Source organism: Pongo abelii, chromosome 22 (genome assembly GCF_028885655.2).
Source record: "Pongo abelii isolate AG06213 chromosome 22, NHGRI_mPonAbe1-v2.0_pri, whole genome shotgun sequence".
NCBI lineage: Eukaryota > Metazoa > Chordata > Mammalia > Primates > Hominidae > Pongo > Pongo abelii.
This window is the reverse complement of record NC_072007.2, coordinates 52,997,495-53,017,450: the sequence shown is the minus strand read 5'-3', so window position 1 is coordinate 53,017,450 and position 19,956 is coordinate 52,997,495. Positions and strand designations below refer to the sequence as shown.

Genomic DNA, 19,956 nt, shown 5'->3' with positions numbered 1-19,956 from the left:
TGTGTGGTGTGTGTGGTGTGTGGTGTGTGTGTGTAGTGTGTGTGGTGTGTGATGTGTGTGTGGTGTGGTGTGTATGTGGTGTGTGTGATGTGTGTGGTGTGTGTGTGTATGCGGTGTGTGGTATGTGGTATGCACATAGTGTGGTGTGTGATGTGTGTGTGGTGTATGTGTGTGTGGTGTGTGTGTGGTGTGTAGTGTGTGGTGTGTGGTGTGTGTGGTGTGTGTGTGTATGTGGTGTGTGGTGTGTGTGGTGTGTGGTATGTGTGTGGTGTGTGTGTATGTGGTGTGTGGTGTGCGTGTAGTGTGTGTGTGGTGTGTATGTACTGTGTGTGTGGTGTGTGGTGTGTGTGTGTATGTGGTATGTGGTGTGTGTGTGTGGTGTGCGGTGTGTGATGTGTGTGTAGGGTGTGTGTGGTGTGTGATGTGTGTGGCGTGTGTGTGTACTGCGTGTGACCACGTGCAGCCCCGAGCCCTGAGGACACCTGGCCATCTGATGGGGCAGGAACGGGCTGCAGGTTGCCTTGCTCGGCTCTGCTCCCAGCGTCCTCCGTGTTCTGAGCCACTCATTAATCAGCACTGGGACAGGCTTTGCCTGTAAAAGGGCTGGTCTGGGGGGACATCTGAACCCAATTCAGGAACACCTCACAGGTCTGCCAGCAGGGCTAGACCCCGGGTGAGATCCAGGGCAACAGGGTCTGCCTGGGAAGCTCAGCTCCGGCACTGCCTGGGGCATCTCTACCCACAGAGGACCATTCCTCTCGCCTGGACTCCTCTTGGAGTTTGCCAAGGTATGTTCAGAAACCGAGACATCAGGGAGTTGACTCTGCCCAGACCAGCAGTGGGGTGTAAAAGTGTTATTTTGTCCCAGAGAAGTCCTTTCTGGAAGAAAAATGTATTCCGAAGTTTGGGTGTGTGAAAATAGCCCTGCGGTGAGTGTGGTTTTCCACTAAAGATGCTTTGATCAGACAAACTCTGTCAACCACGGGAGGGGGGTTATGCAGACAAGCAGATAATACCCTAGACCAGCGTGGCCTGCTGTCCTTGGAACCAGGGCCCTGGATGAGCAGCCAGAACGGAAAGCCTCATTTTCTTCCCCTGTAAAATAGAAAACCCCACATTGACTGTCCTAGGTGGTTGCCAGGATCCAGCTTGGCTAACGATAAAGACCTGTGCGGCTCTGTGGTGTGTTAAGAATCCTTTACCTTCTTATATAGTAGCCTCCCCTTTGTGGTTGCAACAACCTAGGAAGGTTTTCTGTTTTATAAAAAAATTGAGTGCAATGAAATCATCTGTTAAAGTCAAATGTAGGCGGCCGAACCCTGCACCCTGCCAGGAATGAAAACTTGAATGTAATTTATTTTTAAACTGATGATTTAAAGAACAGAAAAAAAGCAGCAACGTTTAAAATATTTTATTTATCTGAGGCAAAAATCTTAAAAATATGACTCCAGAGACTCCCAGGGTTATGGATGCCTAGTTCCTAAATTCTCATAAATCCTCATAAATCCAGTAAGTCCCAGGAGCCTCAGGGCAGCCCCCAAGTGCCCCTATCCCATCTCCCCTGTCACTTGTGGCTCCTTAATACCACATGGACACCCCCAGAACCACTGGAAGTAAATCCCTGGCCCTGGCCCTGAGAGAATCCTGGGATTTGGAGGGAGAGGGGCTGGAAAAACAGGACCCCGCTGTGGGAGGCGGCAGTGGAAGTGTCCTCTCCTCAATGACCTTCTCTCCAACTGTTGCCTCCACATCGGTTCCCCAACTTTGCCTTCAGGCTTCCTCTCTGCTCTGTTTCCTTGCCTGAAATGATCAATTCACTTGTTACACCTGTTATAAGAGGCGTCACTTTGAAAACTTCTAAGACAAACTGGCAGGGGGTTAGTATGAGTTTGCAGTTTCTTCCCTCCCTCAACTCTGAACGGAGGTGGCCGGCAAGGAGAGAATTTGAGGTTTTATTATCGGAGGGAACAGTTGGATTTGGGAGCATGAGGCACTTTCAGCAGGGAGGACAGGATGGATGGGGACACTTCAGTGGGTCCCGAGCACCTCAGGAAGGCCCAGGGCACCTGGAGAGTTTGGAATAAGGGAAGCAGTGTGCTCAGAATACAGAGAGGTGGGTGATGCGGTTTGGCTCTGTGTCCCCACCCAAATCTCATGTTGAATTGTAATTCTCCAGTGTTGGAGGTGGGGCCTGGTGGGGGGTGACTGGATCACGGGGTGGCTTCTAATGGTTTAGTACCATACCCCGGTGCTGTCTCCTGATAGAGTTCTCCCAAGACCTGGTTGTTTAAAAGTGCCTAGCACCACCCGCCCCCAACTTCATTCTCTTCCTCCTGCTCCGCCATGTGAAGAAGGTGCTTGCTTCCCCTTCACTCTTCTGCCATAATTGTAAGTTTCCTGCAGCGCCCCCAGCCATGCTTCCTGTACAGCCTGCAGAACTATGAGTCAATTCAACTGCTTTTCTTCATAAATTACCCAGTCTCAGGTAGTTCTTTATAGCAGTGTAAGAACAGACTAATACAGCGGGCACACGCCAACCCCAGGGAAGGCCTGTCTGACATTTTCTCCTGGGGTCCTTCATGTGTGAGGGCCCTAGCATGAGATGGGGCATATTTCTTTCTCCTGTAGTTCTCTTTCTATCTGTACCTGCTGCTTCCATAACACAGAATTTGGGCCACTGCTGTAGCCTCCGTAGCTCAGCCCCATGAGGGGTTCCCGTGGGTTGGCTGTCATGCATGGAAACGTGCATTCTGAACTCTAGACACCCCGTGGACACAGAATCTTTGGAGTGCAACATATTCAGACTTTTTGGTTAGCCTGTGCTCAAGCATCCAGACTTTTTAAAAAGTTTGACCCAATTGTTTTTTCCCACTTGTATTCAGAGTATAGAACAACACAACCAGGCTGTCAAAGTGAGAAAATACGAAGCTATGATGTATTGGTGTCAGAAGATGAGCTATTTTTAAATTTCTACTGAGCATGACAGTATAAGGCTTCTCTTTCTAGTAATGGTGAACCAAGCAATATGGACCAACCTTCTCTTGGCAGATAGCCAGAAACTTTTGAACAAAATACTTAAAAAAAAATACTTGAATGCTGATGGGCTAGTGAGATAGCAAAAAACTACCGGGCCAACATGAGGAAGAAGATAGAAATTCAGGCAAATGAACCCAGCATTTGGGGCAATTTATAAACAGTCCCGCATGCTTGGGGGACCTAGAATTTTATTTTTGGTTTACATTGGCTTATGATTAACATTCTAGGGAGGCCTCTAAGATTTCCAGTTTATCTACCACTCCCTGTGTAAGAGCAGCTACTTACTGTAGGTCCTGCCCTTAGGTCAAACAACCTTGACATTATCATCCTTCAATCATCCTGCACATTCCTTCTGAACCACTCTTCTCTGTGCTATATAAGCTCTGGGTCTGGGGCTGAGGGGTAGGGATCCACCATCTCATCTCGCTGCCACCTGAGACACAGACATGGCTTCTCTTTGTAAGTCCCTATGAAATATTTCTTTCTAAGAAACTCAATGTGTCAGCCTCTCAGCTTCTTTGGACTTTGGGGCTGGTTTGCATAGACCTGCCCACTGTAAAACGTGGGCTGAGAGACCAAGAAATGTGCAAAGGGAATGAAGCATCTGTGGGAGAAATCCCAGGCAGCAGCCACTTCCACGTGGAACAGCATGGTTCGCCTTTTAGATGCATATGTGTGAGTGCAGTGATGCCCCTAAACTGCTGGCATGCTTAAAGCAATCATTAGCTGAGAGCCGTCCATCACACAGCGGTAAGGAAGGGTGGTGAGCAGCTACTGCTGTGGACAGCTGCTTCTAGGGGCTGTCTGTTTGGTGATGGAGCCCAGCCAGCAGCAGAGGCAAAGTAAAATGGCTTTGGTAGGAATTACAATTGGGAAAAAGTTTTTAAAAGAGCTCGGCATTCAAAAGGTAACTTGGTTCAATCTGCCATGTGGGTTGTATATGTGTGCACGCCTATTGCTTATTGCTTTTTTTTCTTTTTTTGTGACGGAGTCTTGCTCCGTCACCCAGGCTGGAGTACAGTGGTGAGATCTTGGCTCACTGCATCTCCGTCTCCCAAGTTCAAGCAATTCTCCTGCCTCAGCCTCCAGGGTAGCTGGGACCACAGGTGTCCGCCACCACGCCCGGCTAATTTTTGTATTTTTAGTAGAGTCAGAGTTTCACCATGTGGGCCAGGCTGGTCTCGAACCCCTGACCTCAGGGGATTCACCCACCTCAGCCTCCCAAAGTGCTGGGATTACAGGCTTGCACCACTGCACCCGGCTTGCTTATTGCTTTACGGCCTCTGCTCTCTGTAAAACTTCTCAGTCGAGAACCCTGTCTGTTTCTCTGTTTGCTTCTGTCTGTCCCTTTTTCCTCTTGCAACCCTCAATGACACATGAAGGACCTAAACAAGGAAATTTCTGACAGCCTAGGATCCTTGGGGAACAGGGAGAAGGCACCAGTCTCTTCTCTTTGGGAGGAACCTGTTTTTCCTTGTGGCATCCCAGGTTGTAAGCAGACAGGTTCCCTTCAGGTCTAGGGCTCTGCTCTCTTGTACTGTGTTACTGGGCTCGTTGGCTGTTTGTAGGGCACTAGAGACTGCTTGGCACTGTGAGAGGACTTGACCTCGATGTGTATGATGGCTGGTGGTTGATGGCGCGTGAAAGCCACAGTGTTGGAGGTGGCTCAGGACAGTCGTGCAATGGAAACGATCATTGATATGGGGGTACTTGGGTCTTTGCACGTTTGAATAAGAAAGTCGTGGTTTAGGTCCTAAAACCTGCATGCTTTCTTGGTCCTGGTCCTTAAACGGCTCTACCTTAAAGCCAGTAATCTAATTAAGAAACAAGCTAAATTGAAAAGACCGCCTATAGAACGAATCAGCCTTCAAAATGCTTTGTAAAGGAAATGTACATCTTTAGAGGGAATCTCCATTTGTAAGGGTGTCTCTGTCTCCATACTGAAACCACTAGAAACTTTCTCTACGGAGAAGACAATGGCTTAAAGTTTACATAACAGACCTTGCTTTTGCTTAGATTGAAGTTCTGTTCCTTTCTACCTGTTTCCCCAGAGTCCTGTCTTGGGAGATACAGATTTAGAATATTCTCCCTAACATTTGTTTAGGGCATGAAACAGGAAATCAAGAGATTAATAGTCTAAAGTGAGGGAGAATCTTTAAAAAATGGCAAAAGAAAAATCTTATTAAATGCATAAGATCTGCTGCTGTGTCTGCTACGTCTGCATATGTGTCATGTGTATGTGATACTTCACTACTGTAGAAATTAAAGTTTCCTCTTCAAAGTTTCCCTTCCTGTTAAAGAATAAATCATAAGTGTTAGAAATAATAGTTTCTTTTGAAGACTGACTTTCTTCAAGCCTCCTTGCTTTGTGCTAATAACTCTTTGTTAAGCCCTATCCTATGTAGCTGTTGGACATGCTCACAGGTACGTTCCAGCTCACAGCCTATGCCCCTTCCTTATTTGGAAATGTTATTGCTTCTTTAAATCTTTCATAAGCAACTTCCTCCTTTCCTTTGTTCTCCCTTTGCCTTTACCTATTTAAGAAAGTTTTAGGTTGTTAGCAAGTCGAGTGTCAGTTTAGACTGTGAGGTTCGGCTCCAGCCAATGCATGCAGGACACAGTAGTAAGGATGACTCAAATGCGTAAGGGATAAATACATCTGCTTTTCCTTTGTTTGGTGTACTCTTGTGGCAAGATTGCTGGCGAGTGTACCCTTTCTGCAGAAAGTGAAAATTGCCTTGCTGAGAGAATTAAATTGATGTTCAAGTGCTATTTCTTTTTTTTTTTTTTTTGAGATGGAGTCTCGCTCTGTCGTCCAGGCTGGAGTGCAGTGGTGCGATCTTGGCTCACTGCAAACTCTGCCTCCCAGGTTCACGCCATTCTCCTGCCTCAGCCTCCTGAGTAGCTGGGACTACAGGCGCCTGCCACCACGCCCAGCTAATTTTTTGTATTTTTGGTAGAGACAGGGTTTCACCGTGTTAGCCAGGATGGTCTCAACCTCCTGACCTCATGATCTGCCCGCCTTGGCCTCCCAAAGTGCTGGGATTATAGGCATGAGCCACCACGCCCAGCCCTCAAGTGCTATTTCTTAACGGCACCAGGGAACAAGCATTTTGCATTCCTAACACTACCAAAATATGTGAAAGAGAACATTTACATGCTTAAATCAAATATTTTATCAGAAAAATAGATGGTAGCTCGAATGCCTTTTAGCACATGTGATTTTGGTAATCTTTGGTAAATAAAACCAGTTTCAAAATTCTCTTCAGGAATTTAAGATCTTAAAGTCATATTATGTTAAATTAATCCTAGGGTTTTCAGCAGAAATTGGGATTACTCAGAGTGTGTTTGGTAAAGGTTATAAAAACGTGGTTTTTGCTGAAAGGAAAAGCAATTTTATCTAGAATAGAGGATATTTAAAGATTGTTTCAAAATGAAAGGAAGAGAATGCTGGGTTGGGCCTTGGGGCTGGACCAAGCTCAGATCCAGGTCTGTCTGAGCTCAGATGTGAGTCTGTCTGAGCTCAGATCACCAGCCTCAAAGCTACCCACAAATGGGAAAATTATGCCAGGAACAAAAGAAATTACCTTTGAGATCTGTAGTTACCAAGAAGACAGTCAATGTTGGAGAAGGGAAAAACCAAGCAACTATTGAAACTAGAGGGGAGTGTGAAGGAATTGTTCCATTTTATAGATCTGGACCATCAGCTCCCTGAAGAACCTTTATGAAAATGGATTGTGAGAGTGACTAATTTAGGAGCAGTGTCTCTGGTTTAAAATGCTGCAGAGGGAAAGAGCATGTTTGGGTTGATGCAGGACCCACACTCACCACTGAACAATTGCAGCTGGGTATACACGATCCAGACACACAGGAGAGTATTCTTGAGGGAGCAGCCAGCCTGGGGAACCGGATAAAAGGCACTGGAAGGTCTGTTTACCCTGAGAAGGGATGGTCTGACTCCACTATAAATGCCAAGTGCAGCACCTCAGATGAAGCAGCTGGCTTCTTCTCATGGGTCTTACAGATGCCGATAAAAACATGAGGTTAGTTAAGAGCAGGGGAAAGGCAAAAGAAAGAGTCAGAATCCATCAAAGGGAAGTGGACATTTTAAAATGGTTATTTAAAAATAAGGTAAATAGGCTGGTTACCGTGGTTGCTCACGCCTGTAATCCCAGCACTTTGGGAGGCCGAGGCAGGTGGATCACCTGAGGTCAGGAATTCGAGACCAGCCTGGCCAACATGGAGAAACCCCATCTCTACTAAAAATACACACACACACACAAATTAGCTGGGCATGGTGGCAGGTGCCTGTAATCCCAGCTACTCGGGAGGCTGAGGCAGAAGAATCACTTGAACCTGGGGGGAACGGAGGTTGCAGTGAGCCGAGATCACGCCACTTCACTCCAGCCTGGGTGAAAGAGCGAAACTCCGTCCAAAAAAATAAAAAATAAAAAATAAAATAAAAATAAGGTAAATAAATTTTTAAAAATTGATAGATGAGACTAAGAGGAAAGATGAGAGAGTCCTGGGGCTTATCCCAGGGTGGCAATCTTTAGATAATTACTAAGAAGTGGAATGAATTGAGGACTTATTTTTTCTTATTTTTTATCTTGCCCAAATTCCTACTTAAGGGGTCTGGGGAATCATGCCCTACAAACCATAAATTCTCATCAGATGGGTTTTATTTAACCCTATATATTGTGACTTACTTTCAATCTGACTCTGGCATAACATTATGAGACAAGGAAAAAAATATTTAACCCCAAAATATATTTCCTCGCCATACCTTGAAATTGCCCTGCAAAGTCTCTTGTGGGAAAAATCCGCATTCTATAGAGAATACCCTTCCCACTTTGTTTTCCTTCTTTTTTTTTCCAGATCCCAGAGATAATCAGCTAAGAGCCAGGCACCCTTTTAGGTCTGAAAAGAAACATTTTACAACCTGCTCTCTCTCTCTGAAGTCTGCTATCTGAGCGATTCCTCTGCACAATAAAACTTGGTCTCCACAATCCTTTACCTTAACCTAAACATTCCTTTCCATTGATCCCAGGTCTTCAGATAAACTCAACCAATTGTCAACCAGAAAATGTTCAAATTTACCTATAGCCTGCCTGGAAGGCCCCGCTTTGAGTTGTCAGGACCTCCTGAGGGCTGTGTCACGGGCCATGGTCACTCAGATTTGGCACAGAATAAATCTCTTCAAATATTTTATAGTGGCAACAGAATAAAATGGAAATTGATGGAGTTAAAATAAAGGTTTTTTTTTTTTTTTTTTTTTTTGAGATTTAGTCTGCAACCTCAGCCTCCCAGGTTCAAGCAATTCTTTTGCCTCAGCCTCCCGAGTAGCTGGGACTATAGGCGTGCACCACCATGCCCTGCTAATTTTTTTGTATTTTTTAGTAGAGACAGGGTTTTGCCATGTTGGCCAGGCTGTTCTCAAACTCCTGACCTTAAATGATTCACCCACCTCAGCCTTCCAAAGTGCTGAGATTACAGGCGTGAGCCACCACGCCCAGCCAAAACAAAGGTCTTAATCAACACTGTCAAAAGTTGGGTGAACCAAAGGAAGCCTTCACTGGCCCCACAATGTTAAAGGGCCCCAAACCAGTTTTCTGTATTTATCCCAGATTGGATAAATTAAAAAAAAAAAAAAATCAGAGGGCAAAGATTGCAATGAGAAAGCTGAGCAATACTTGCCTAGGGCAATGCTGATGCAGGTAAATCCAGATTAAAGGTTGGCAAGAGAGACCCTTGGCTCAGCCCCTGCTGGACACCTAAATCTTTTTTACAAGAGAGGGAAGAATGGTCTGGGGGTTGAAAAAAGAAGTTCCTGGTGCTGTTACAGGTGTAGTTAGACACTCATGAGCAGAGGGAGGAGAGAGCTCTTCTCCCATCCACTAGGAATGTCAGGTGATGGTTTGGCAATGATCACATTGTCTCTCTAAAAGGGATAAATTGGCAGCCGGCACCAGCGAGAGGCCATTTCCTGATGGTCTACACCTGTTGCACTAAAGTGTTCATTGAATGCAGGCGCCAGGGAGAAGCACCTTCCCGGCCATGTGCATTAAGAGACAAAATGGCAGAATGTGACCTTCCAGGGGCACACCACAGGAAAAGGGAAGAAAGCCTCAGAGGGGCATGCGTACCACGTCCTAAACACACTGTGTGTGCTCACCTCCCAAGGGTAAGGAGGGCATGTGCATGCGGGCAGCCCATCCTAAGGGAAGAACCATGGGAAAGGGGCCAGCCTGGAAAGCCCTAGGATCACAGTTAAACACTGCACTTGACCTTCTTGTGCCCGCTTGGGTCTCTTCCAAGTGTATTTTCTGTCTTTCCTTTTCTTTTTTTTTTTGAGACAGAGTCTCACTCTGTCACCCAGGCTGGAGTGCAGAGGCGCGATCTTGGCTCACTGCAAGCTCCGCCTCCCGGGTTCACGCCATTCTCCTGCCTCAGCCTCCCGAGTAGCTGGGACTACAGGCGCCCAACACCACACCCGGCTAATTTTTGTATTTTTAGTAGAGACGGGGTTTCACCGTGCTAGCCAGGATGGTCACGATCTCCTGACCTCGTGATCCACCCGCCTCGGCCTCCCAAAGTGCTGGGATTACAGGCGTGAGCCACCGCGCCCGGCCTCTTTCCTGTTCTAAAGCCTTTTAAAAGAAACTTCCATTCCTTTTCTGAAAGTTGCCTCAGTGTCTTTTTTTGCCTTATGCTCCTCAGTCTAATTCTTTCTTCTGAGGAGGCAAGAATTGAGGTTGCTGCAGACCCATAAGGATTCACTGCCAATAACTCGGATACCTCCACTGGTAACATATTTGGTACCATGAGACTCAGATATTTTCCACCCCTAATAGGACCACAACAGACAAATGAAAAGTTGATAGGATTATGTAAGTTGAAATGTTTAAACGGGATTTATGCAAGCTGTTGTGACTCAGTTTTACTCTTAAGGAGCTGAAGGATAGGGGTGGTGGTCTTCAGTGTATCTCTAATTTACCAGGCTGGCCTCTGCAGAAATAGGAGACTCCTGGAGGAAGAGAGTGGACTTCAGCAAGCTGCACCAAGGAGAATCCACAGCGGCAGCTGCCCTGCCAGGCGCGGGATCTCAGTCAAGGTGGATCAACACAGCCTCAGGTGTGTGCTGTGCCCCACTGAGATGGCGAGTGCATTCTTTTCTATTCCTATGAGGAAAGAGCATCAGAAAGAGCCTGCATTCACATAGGATGAATAACAGTGGACCTTGGCTTTGCCTCAGTGTTATGTGCTAATAAACCATTTGTTCTATGCTCTAAGGAAGCCCAGAGAGAGCTGGACAAGCTGGATATCCCAAAGAGCATGACACTGGCCCACCACACTGATTACATCGCGCTGGCCGGGTGCTAACCAAGAAGCGGCTAACACACTGGGAGTCTTGGTAAGATGCCTGAGTGTCTGCAGCTGGCAGACAAACCCTACAAAGATTCTGGGAACTGCCACTAGTAACACTCTTGGTGGGGAGGTCCCATAACCAGGAGCATACTGGGCCTCCCGTCCACAGCAAAGAGCCAATTACTGCATCTTGCTTCTCCCATGACCAAGAGAGACAGACAATGCCAGTACACCTTCTGGAGGCAGCACATTCCACACACGTGAAGACCACTCCAGTCTACGTACCATTGATATGAGAAGCTGTCGGCCTTCCCTGAGCCTGCAGCAGGTCGAGGCTGCAGTGCGGGCAGCCCTGTGACTCAGGCCCTGCAGCTAGTCAGACCCTGTGTTATGAGAGGTATCAGACGTGAGAAAGCAATGCTGTGTGTTTTTGGCAATCCACTATGCCAGAATCACAGTGCAGGCCCCTGGGATTCAGAAACAAAGCCATGCCATCTGTGGCAGAGGATTCTGCAAAAAATTCTGAAAAGTCCCTGCTGATGTGCTCCTGGGGCCTGGGGTGATGGAATACCTGATTGTGCATGTGGACCTGCTCAGATGAGCTGGATTCTGTCACAGCCCTGGGTCATGAGGTTGGGGACTCAGAAATAACTCATCACAGGTGGGAGTGTGCGTGTGGCAGCAGCAGAAGCAGGAGCAGGAGGCCAAGCAGCGGCAGCTGCCCAGTACCCCGCCACCCTCCACAGCAGTCCCCACAGCCCCAGTGGAGGAACCTTCCGGTGAACTGAGGAGGGAGGGACAAGCCCGGCCTCAGGTCATGGAGGTGTCTGCTCTGCCTGTGGGGCCAGCCCAAATTGCCTGGCTGCCATACTCCAGCCTCAGCAAGCTGCCCTTTAAAGAGGGTGATATGGTTTGGCTCTGTGTCCCCACCCAAATCTCATCTTGAACTGTAATCCCCAGGTGATGAGGGTGAGACCTGATGGGAAGTGATTGGATCATGGGGGCGGTTTCCCCCATGCTGTTCTCGTGACGGTGAGGGAGTTCTCATGAGATCTGACGGTTTTATAAGTGTCTGGCAATTCCCCTGCTTGCACTTGTCTTTCTCGCCCGCAACCACGTAAGACGTGCCTGCTTCCCCTTCCGCCATGATCGTAAGTTTCCTGAGGCGTCCGCAGCCATGCAGAACTGTGAGTCAATGAAACCTCTTTTCTTTATAAATTACCCAGTCTTGGGTAGTATCTTTATAGCAATGTGAGAATGGACTAACACAGAGGGTGATGAGGGAACATTCTCCCAGTGGTCATCCCCTCTGTGTAAGTGGCTGTGAGGTTAGAAGATCTCTGAACCCATGGGCAATGGCCAACGACTTTGCCAGCTGAACCCAGAATGGGAGCGATGTGGAGAGTGGGGATGGGCAGTCAGGGCTGAGGCATGGGGTGGACATGGGGGAGTGGGCAGGAGGTGCAAAGATCTGTGTGTAACAGGCAGCTGCTCCCAGAGACCACCTGCCACAGAAGAGGCCTGAATGACCCCTAGGGAAGGTCAGGCATGGCTGTTTGGGCCAAGTGTGATGGGCCGGTTCTCTCTCTCCATGAGGGCTCAAGGCTGCCGTCCTCGCTCCCTGTGCCATCCTCTGCTGCCTCCTTTCCATGACCCTTGACCACAAGGGAACTTCACGATGAGCCTCCTGCCTGCTAGGCTCCGAATCTGAGTCTGTTTCCTGGGGACCCACCTACCACACTGCCACCCTCCCAGAGTAGAGAAACTAGAAGTAACTGAGCAGTGCTGATGTCACATGGCCATCCCAAGGTCAAGCTTCTTCCCTTCACGTATGAAGAACATTCTCTCTCTCCCACCTGAAGTTCCTGCCAGTCCTACCTGAAGTTCCAGCCAGTCCTGCCCGAAGTGCTACGGCTGCCCTGGCGATCTAGGTGGTCTCTCCATTGTGGGTGGTGACCAGTGGTCCTCAGCGGGTCTGGACAGGCCCTTTCTGGACTGGAGACCTATGAAGTGGAAAGACAAGTCATTCACTTTTCCTACCTGTTTACTATGAAATGAGGGAGCAGAGACAATAGCAACCAGCCCCCATTCAGAGAGGGGCAGAGTGGCAAGCACATGGCAATCGTGGAGTGCAGCCAGCCTGAGATCCCAGTGTGGTAGAGGACACTCCTCGATGTGGCCCCAGTTCTCCTCCCTAGGCAGGCTCCAGTCCATGTTCTCGGTGGCAGTGACTGGCCCTTCCTTTGGTCTGTCCCCTGGGCCACCTGCGTCCCAGGCACTGGAGAGTCCCCACTTTCTCAGCTTCTCTGCCACTCCTCAAAGAATGGGAGCCCTGGGTTATTCTCAAGTTCTCAAACAATCACAAATACAGTCTGTGAATTCACCCACTGGGGAAAATGTATTCGTAACCCCCACATCAATACTCGGGGCACTCCAGGTCACTGGACACACACAGGGAGAGGGAAAGTTTGAGACATAGGATGTGCATGTTCCCAGCTGAGGTCGCACACAGTGACGTTCTGCCTTCTCATTCTAGCTCATCCTGTAAACACGGATCTTTCCGTGGTCGCCTTAGTGACTTTTTTTTGTGTTTGTTTTGGTGGTTTTGCTGTCTAAGTTGGCCCAAGCATAGTGCTGAAGTGGTCCTAAGCACTGGGAAGCCGGGTGCCATGCGCCAGACAGAGAAAAAAGGCATCTTCGAGAAAGCTTCAATGTTAATGAGCCAACAATATTACACAGGTGTCTTTAAACAGAAACACACATAAAACAAGATTGTGTGTGGATTGATGAAAATTTAGTGACCAGAGCTCTCAGGAACCTTAACCCTGTCTTTCTCCTAGGAGCATGGCTCATTAATCTCTAATTCCGCATTTACAGTGACTTTTTAGAACATGAACTGCTGCAGATAATGATAATCGATGATTTTCTTCTAGGTTTATAGGTCCTTTGGCGTTACCATCCTCTTAAAAATGCGTTTGTTTGGCTTCTTACTGAAATTATGGAGAGAGACGATTGCAGGCCTCTTGAGGTGACAGAGCTTACATGGGAACGCCATACACTTTATCTGTTTTTCCCGAGCCATTGTGTCCACCTGACATGATTCACTTCGGTCCATTCAGACACTGTAATATTATCTTATGTATAAAAAATGTGGACAAAACCCCATATAGATGTATATACATATACGTATATGTATATATACATATATACACATATGGCTTAATATATGCATATATGTATGTATATACATATACATATGGGGTTTTGTCCACAGTTCCTGGCTCATAACTCTCACAGCCCTAACAAACAGAATCTCTCTCCCTGAACTTCTGCCCTCTTTTCACCTGCCTTGGGCAGGTGGAACCCTAATCTGCTTGTGGGTCGTAAGCCCCTCATTCCAGAGGGGGTCCTACCCCACACCCTGGAGGAGGGAAGGCTGCCCAGAAAAGCCAAGAAGAATGTGACCAGACAGCCTCGCCGGGTTTAGACCATATCCCTTTGGGCCAATCACATTTCTACACGGTTGTCAATCATGGCCACCCCAAGCGTCTCCATGAAAGGCCCAAGAGGACAGGGCTCTTCAGGATGGCTGAACACTGACCACACAGAGGCTCCTGGAGGGCGGCCCCTGGGGAAGGCATGGAAGCTCTGCACCCTTTCCCCCATAATTTGCCCTATGTGTTTCTTCATCTGTATCTTTTGGAATGCCTTTTATAACAAACTGGTAAACATAAGTGTTTCCCTGAGTTGTATGAGCTGCTCCAGCAAATTAATTGAACCCAAAGATGGGGTTGTGGGAACCCTGATTTATAGCTAGTTGGTCAGAAGTTCCAGAGGCACAGGCTTGCAACTGGTGTCTGAGGTGGGAGAGGGGCAGTCTTGGGGAAGGAGCCCCCATCCTGTGGGATACAAGCTCTCTCCAGGTAGAGTGTCAGGATGGAATTACAGGACACCCAGACGGTGTCTGCTGTAGTGCTGACTGCTTGCTTGCTGGTGGGGAGAAATCTCCACATATTTTGGGGTCACAGAAGTCTTCTGTGTTGATTGTTGTAGTTGTGTGAGAGCAGAGAAAAAAAGATTTGAGTTTTTCCTTAAGAGACGTGGTGGAAGTGGACATGAGGCCATGGCTTGATTTCCCTCTTGAAGACGTTGAGCTTTTGTGGCAGCTGTTGCTTCAGGCATCTTTCCGTTTTACCATTTTGCTGTTGGTATTTGAGGAGCTTCTGTCTAGTCCTGCACGTTCCTGAATTGAACTCTCCATTCCCTTTCATCCTGGCTTACAAACCACATAATTACTTTCTGAGTGCATCATTTCCTTATAATATCTTTCTAACGCAATCCAAAGGCAACCAACACCCATTACTACTAACGTCGTTTCCAGGCCCCTCCTCCGGAGCTGCGATTTTGTTAGGTGTGAGGTCGGCTTCCCACAGCATCACAGGTACAGTGTTGTAAATGAGCCATCTCTGCCCACTGAGCACCACCCCGGCCTCCCCATGGCCATCCTGTCACATTGGTTACCCAGTTACTGGGGGGCTACTGGGCTGGGGGACTCTGCCTCACACTGCCATGCCTGGACCAGGCTCACTGAGCAGCCGATGCATCGGATGTTGCCAGTCCCCGTGGCCGAGGGGAAAGGGCTCTGCCACATGACCCATGCCCAGCCCAGAAGGTTCACGTGTCAAAATGTTGGCCAACATGGTAGGAGGCTGGGAGCGGAATTGCTGCAGGAGCCTAGAAGGGGCGAGAATGGGAAATACTTGGCAGAAAGCATTAGTGACGGTTACAGAGGACTACAGAGATGGGGCATTCTTAGAGGACTTGAGGGGACAGGCCTGCTTGATCCATGCCCCAGGGTGAGGGAGACTGAGCCCCACAGCATGAGCCTACAAGGTGGTCTGGAGGGCAAACACCGTCTCTCAGTCCTGCCCTGCCCCACTCTGCTGCACAGAGTGGTGTCTGGATGGTGGCAACTCTCAGCTCACGGGCTGCATGCAGCAAGCCTTGGCATGGACGTGGTCATAGACCTGAGAGGCCTCAGCATTCCCTCCAGCACCCCGCTCCGAGGATCCCAATTCAGGCGGGAGTCCTGGATTTCGGCTCCAGCGTAGTTTGGGAGCCCTGGACGTGCTCAGCCCGGCCTGCTTCCCACTCTGCGCTTGCGAATGGCTGGGGAGGCTTTGGAAGAGAGCCGGGTCTTTCCTGCAGGGTGACAGCAGTGCCATCAACTTGCCACCCAGTTGAAGGCCCTCCAGGAGTTCCCTATCCTGATTGAATCCCACCCCAGCTCCTGTGAGTCACTGGCACTTGGGTGGTTTTCTTGCATTTCATATAATTTGGAGGCATGGATTTCATTTCCCCCGCTCGGCAGTCTGGAGACATTTTTCTTCATTTCATACTGCAGTTTCTAAAAATAACGTTAGTGGTAACTTCAATTTCTTACTCATTTCTCTCCTCGTTCAGTAGGAGGCGAGGGGATTTAGAGTCCTGCTGCTGAGGGGACACCAGGGGACAGAGCACCCGTGGCTTGTTCCTCTCACAAGGGTCCACCCTCCTGCCTCATCCCGGTGGCATGCGTGTGATCACCTGGGGACAGTCCAGGCAGGGCTCGTTCCCTCCTGCAATGCCACCAGGCACAACCAGCATCCCCAGAGGGCTCTGATCGGACCCTGATCCTGGGGGCTGCACTGTGCCAAGTCACATGGCCTGTCGGGGCGTCAGTGGCTTTGTTCATCTGGAAAGTGGAGAAGCCTGGCGATCTTCATCCATAGAACAGGAGGCTGGACAAATGGCTGTGTAACACAGCAGCATTGTTTGGGTGCAATGGTATGATCCAATAATTTGCTTAAAAATACATAATAAGGCTGGGTGTGGTGGCTCACACCTGTAATCCCAGCACTTCGGGAGGCTGAGGCGGGCAGATTACTTGAGTCCAGGAGTTTGAGACCAGCCTGGCCAACACTGTGAAACCAACATCGTGAAACCCCATCTCTAGAAAATACAAAAATTAGCCAGACATGGCGGTGTGAGCCTGTGATCCCAGCTGCTCGGGAGGCTGAGGCAGGAGAATCGCTTGAACCCGGGAGGCAGAGGTTGCAGTGAGCCGAGATGGCGCCACTGTACTCCAGCCTGGGTGACAGAGTGAGATACCAGCTCAAAAAAAAAAAAAAAGCAAACTATATGAGATAAAATGAAGGCTTACATGGTGGGGTAGATTTGAAGCAGGAAAGGCAGGCTGTTGACAACTGTCAAGGCTGGGGGATGGGATGAGGCGCTTATTAAGCTGTCTATTTTTATGTACCCATGAGAATTCCCATAGTAAGAAAATGTGAAAAGAAAATCATAAAACGAAATCACAAGGAAGGCTGGTTTGTTGCAGCCTTTTTTGGGTTGGATTTGGGTGAGTCTAGGCTTCCCAGCAAGCTCCAGGAAAGGACAAAGGTCGGGCTTGTGGCCTGGGTCCTGGCCCTGAGCGTGGAGTTGAGTGAGGCTTGGCTCCCACCCTTGAGCCGTGGACGTGGTGCCTGGGTCCTGACCCTGGTCAGCCACAGCATGGCTTTGGGAGCTGAAGCAGGTCACCCTCTGTGAGGCTGTTTCTCCACTTTTTACTAAAAGGCGGGGACAGCAAGGCCTCAGAAGGAGCGCTGGGAGGAGGGGGTGGTGGATGGGTGGGGAGTGGGTGCTCCACGAATGTCCTCTTGCCCCTATCCTCCTCTGCCAGCCCCTGTCCCCAGAGCCCCCACTCCTGCCCTCCCCTTTTATCCTAAAGCCCAGGCTGGCTCTGGATACATTTGATTTCTGATTCGTCATTAAATGTGACAAGTGAAGCCAGAGGACCCTCTGACACCCAGGACTGAGTGCAGCCCCAGGAGGGGATTGCCGGGGTGTGGTGGAGGGGGCAGTGTGGCCCAGCTGGGGCAGGGGTGGGGCCAGGGCCGGGGTCTCCCTAGCTCTGGATATTTGAGCTGCAGACGGAACAGGATACGCTCCTCCACGGGGAGGGCCTCAGTGAGCTGGGGCTGGGGGGCCCTCTTGTGGCAACAGAGGGCCTGAGTTCTATGTAACAAAGCAAAATCAAAACCTGGGAGCGGCCTTTCAGGAGCCCAGGCAGACACAGCTCGCCGGTGCCCTGAGGCCACCAGCCCAGCAGGCTGCAGGGAGCCTGGATCTGCAGGCGGTGGCCGAGGCCGTGGTACAGCCCACCCAGCGTTCACCCTGCGGTCTGTGGCGATGGCCGAGGTCCTGGAGTACTGATGAGAGGTGCCCTCCCAGGTGCCAAAAGGGGCCTCTGCAGACACAGTTCCGCATGCAGGGCTCCTGGCAATCGAAGCGCAGGGCCGGCCTGGGCCAGAGCACAGGTGAGTGCAGACATAGGCTGCCTTTACAAAAGCACAGAGCTGTGGCAGGAACCCCTGGGTCTGGTCTCCACGGCTGCTTTTGGGGCCTCAGTTTCCTTATCTGTCACATGGCCTCTGAAGCTGCTGTCGGCTCTAAATTGTGATTATTGGACCAAAGTTGAACCTGTTACTCTTCTCTGAGAAGTCGCTTTCCTTCTGGTCCTCCCATTTCTGACTCTTCTCACTTACTACAATTTTCCAACAGCACCTTCCTCCAACCCCTTCAGTCCCCATTGTGAGAGTCACGCCCTAGGGCTCATCATTGGCCACGCCCGCCCGTCTCCAGAACCTCCGCTCCCAGAACCTCACCCACCTCCCATCTGTCCAGATCAGCCCGCAGCGAGCCTTCCAGCCAATGGGACCACTCATTCCCCACTCGCTCCATCATCCACCTCTTCACCAGCCTGAGACCAGGCTTGGGTTTCCTGGGGCACCAGCCTCGCCTCTCCTTTCACGCTCCTGTCCCTTGTCCCTCCAGCCTCACTGGTATGGAAAACCCCGATCCTGGTGAAATTGGTGAAATCAGTGACCTTCTGTGGCCTGTGCTCCTGAACTTCCTTCCTGGACCTCCTCCAGGGTCTGGAATGGCCTTTCCCTAGATCTGCAGCGTTCATTCCATCATGCCCTTATCCCATCCTCGAAGATGACCGTCAATACACAATCATACACCCCCCACTCCTGCCCCAGACTGTTTACTGTTCCTTTGTTAGTCGTCTATTGCTTCCCCTAGACTCGACTCCATGGGGCCGATTTGGCTTTCCCAGTTTATTACCATATCCCTGCGCTTATTCTCAGGGCTTGGCGATAGGAGAGTGCTGAATGAATGAACAAGCGAATGAATGCCGCTCTTCTACCCTCAGGTTTGGAATCATGGCTCTGGATTTGAGTAAATTTTACACCAGGCACCCAACAGGTGTCTTCCTGGGGCTGGCTGCAGAGTGGGCCGTTCTGAAGGCAGAGCTTCTAGAGCTGGTGACCTTGCTCTCCCTAAGGCTGTGGTAGGATGCGGGGCTCACACAGAGTGGCTGCAGCAACTCTTGGGAAAATGTGTTAAAAATACAACTGTCCCAGGAAGAAACAGCCCCGGAATAGAGTGTTTACATTCTTTTTGGTACTCGCCTTGACTTTTAAAATGAGCTTAATTACTTCTGATTTTAAAGACAGGTCCCTGTAAAACAGGTAGACAATGCAGAAAGACGATGCATCCTCCAGGTTCAGCCAGAGGAACAGAACCAGAGATCACACACACACGCACACACACGCACGCACACACACGCATGCACACATGGATGCACACACGGACACACATGTATGCACACACACATGCACACACATGCACGCACACACTCACACACATGCACACACATGCACGCACACACACATGCACACACATGCATGCGCACACATGCATGCCCATATGGATGCACACACATGGACACACATGTATGCATACACACATGCACACACATGTATGGACACATTCACATGCACACACATGCACACACACGCACACACATGCGCACACACGCATGCACACATGGATGCACACACGGACACACATGTATGCACACACATGCACGCACATGCATGGGTACACTCACACACATATGCACACACATGCACACACACACACACACATATGCACATGTGCACACACAGAGTCACTTCAAGGAACCGGCTTATGTAACTGTGGGGGCTGGCTAGGCAAGTCTGAAATCCAGGGCAGGTGTCAGGCTGGAAACTCTCAGGCTGGAGCTGAGGCTGAGTCCATGGGTGGAATTTCTCCTTCCTGGGGGAAGCCTCAGTTTTGCTCGCAAACCCTTCAACTGACGGAACCAGGCCCACCCAAGTTATGGAGGATAAATCTCCTTTAGTTAAAGTTGATGGATTGACAGTGTTAAGCACATTTATAAAATGCCTTCACGACAACATCCTAAGTAGTGTTCACTTGAATGGGTCCTAAGGCCTGGCCAAGAGAGCGCAGAAAACTAACCCTCACAGACGTGAACGGAGCTCAGAAGGTACTGACACAAATTAGTTAGAAAGAGACAAACGGCCCAGTAGGACAGTGGGCAAAGGCTGTAAAGAGGAGAGGCGCGGCTGAGGGGATCCACATGGCCCACCACGTAAAGTCAGTTAAAACCCCCGGGGCCAG

The 19,956-nt window shown here is 49.5% G+C and overlaps 1 long non-coding RNA gene across 1 annotated transcript; it reads left to right on the top strand.

The window, feature by feature from the left end:
• Positions 1-571: 571 nt before the first annotated feature.
• LOC112130519 (uncharacterized) lies at positions 572-11,472 on the top strand. The gene is made up of 2 exons (XR_002912781.3): positions 572-788; positions 10,037-11,472. It is a non-coding gene; the product is annotated as an uncharacterized LOC112130519 (long non-coding RNA).
• The last annotated feature ends 8,484 nt before the right edge of the window (positions 11,473-19,956 follow it).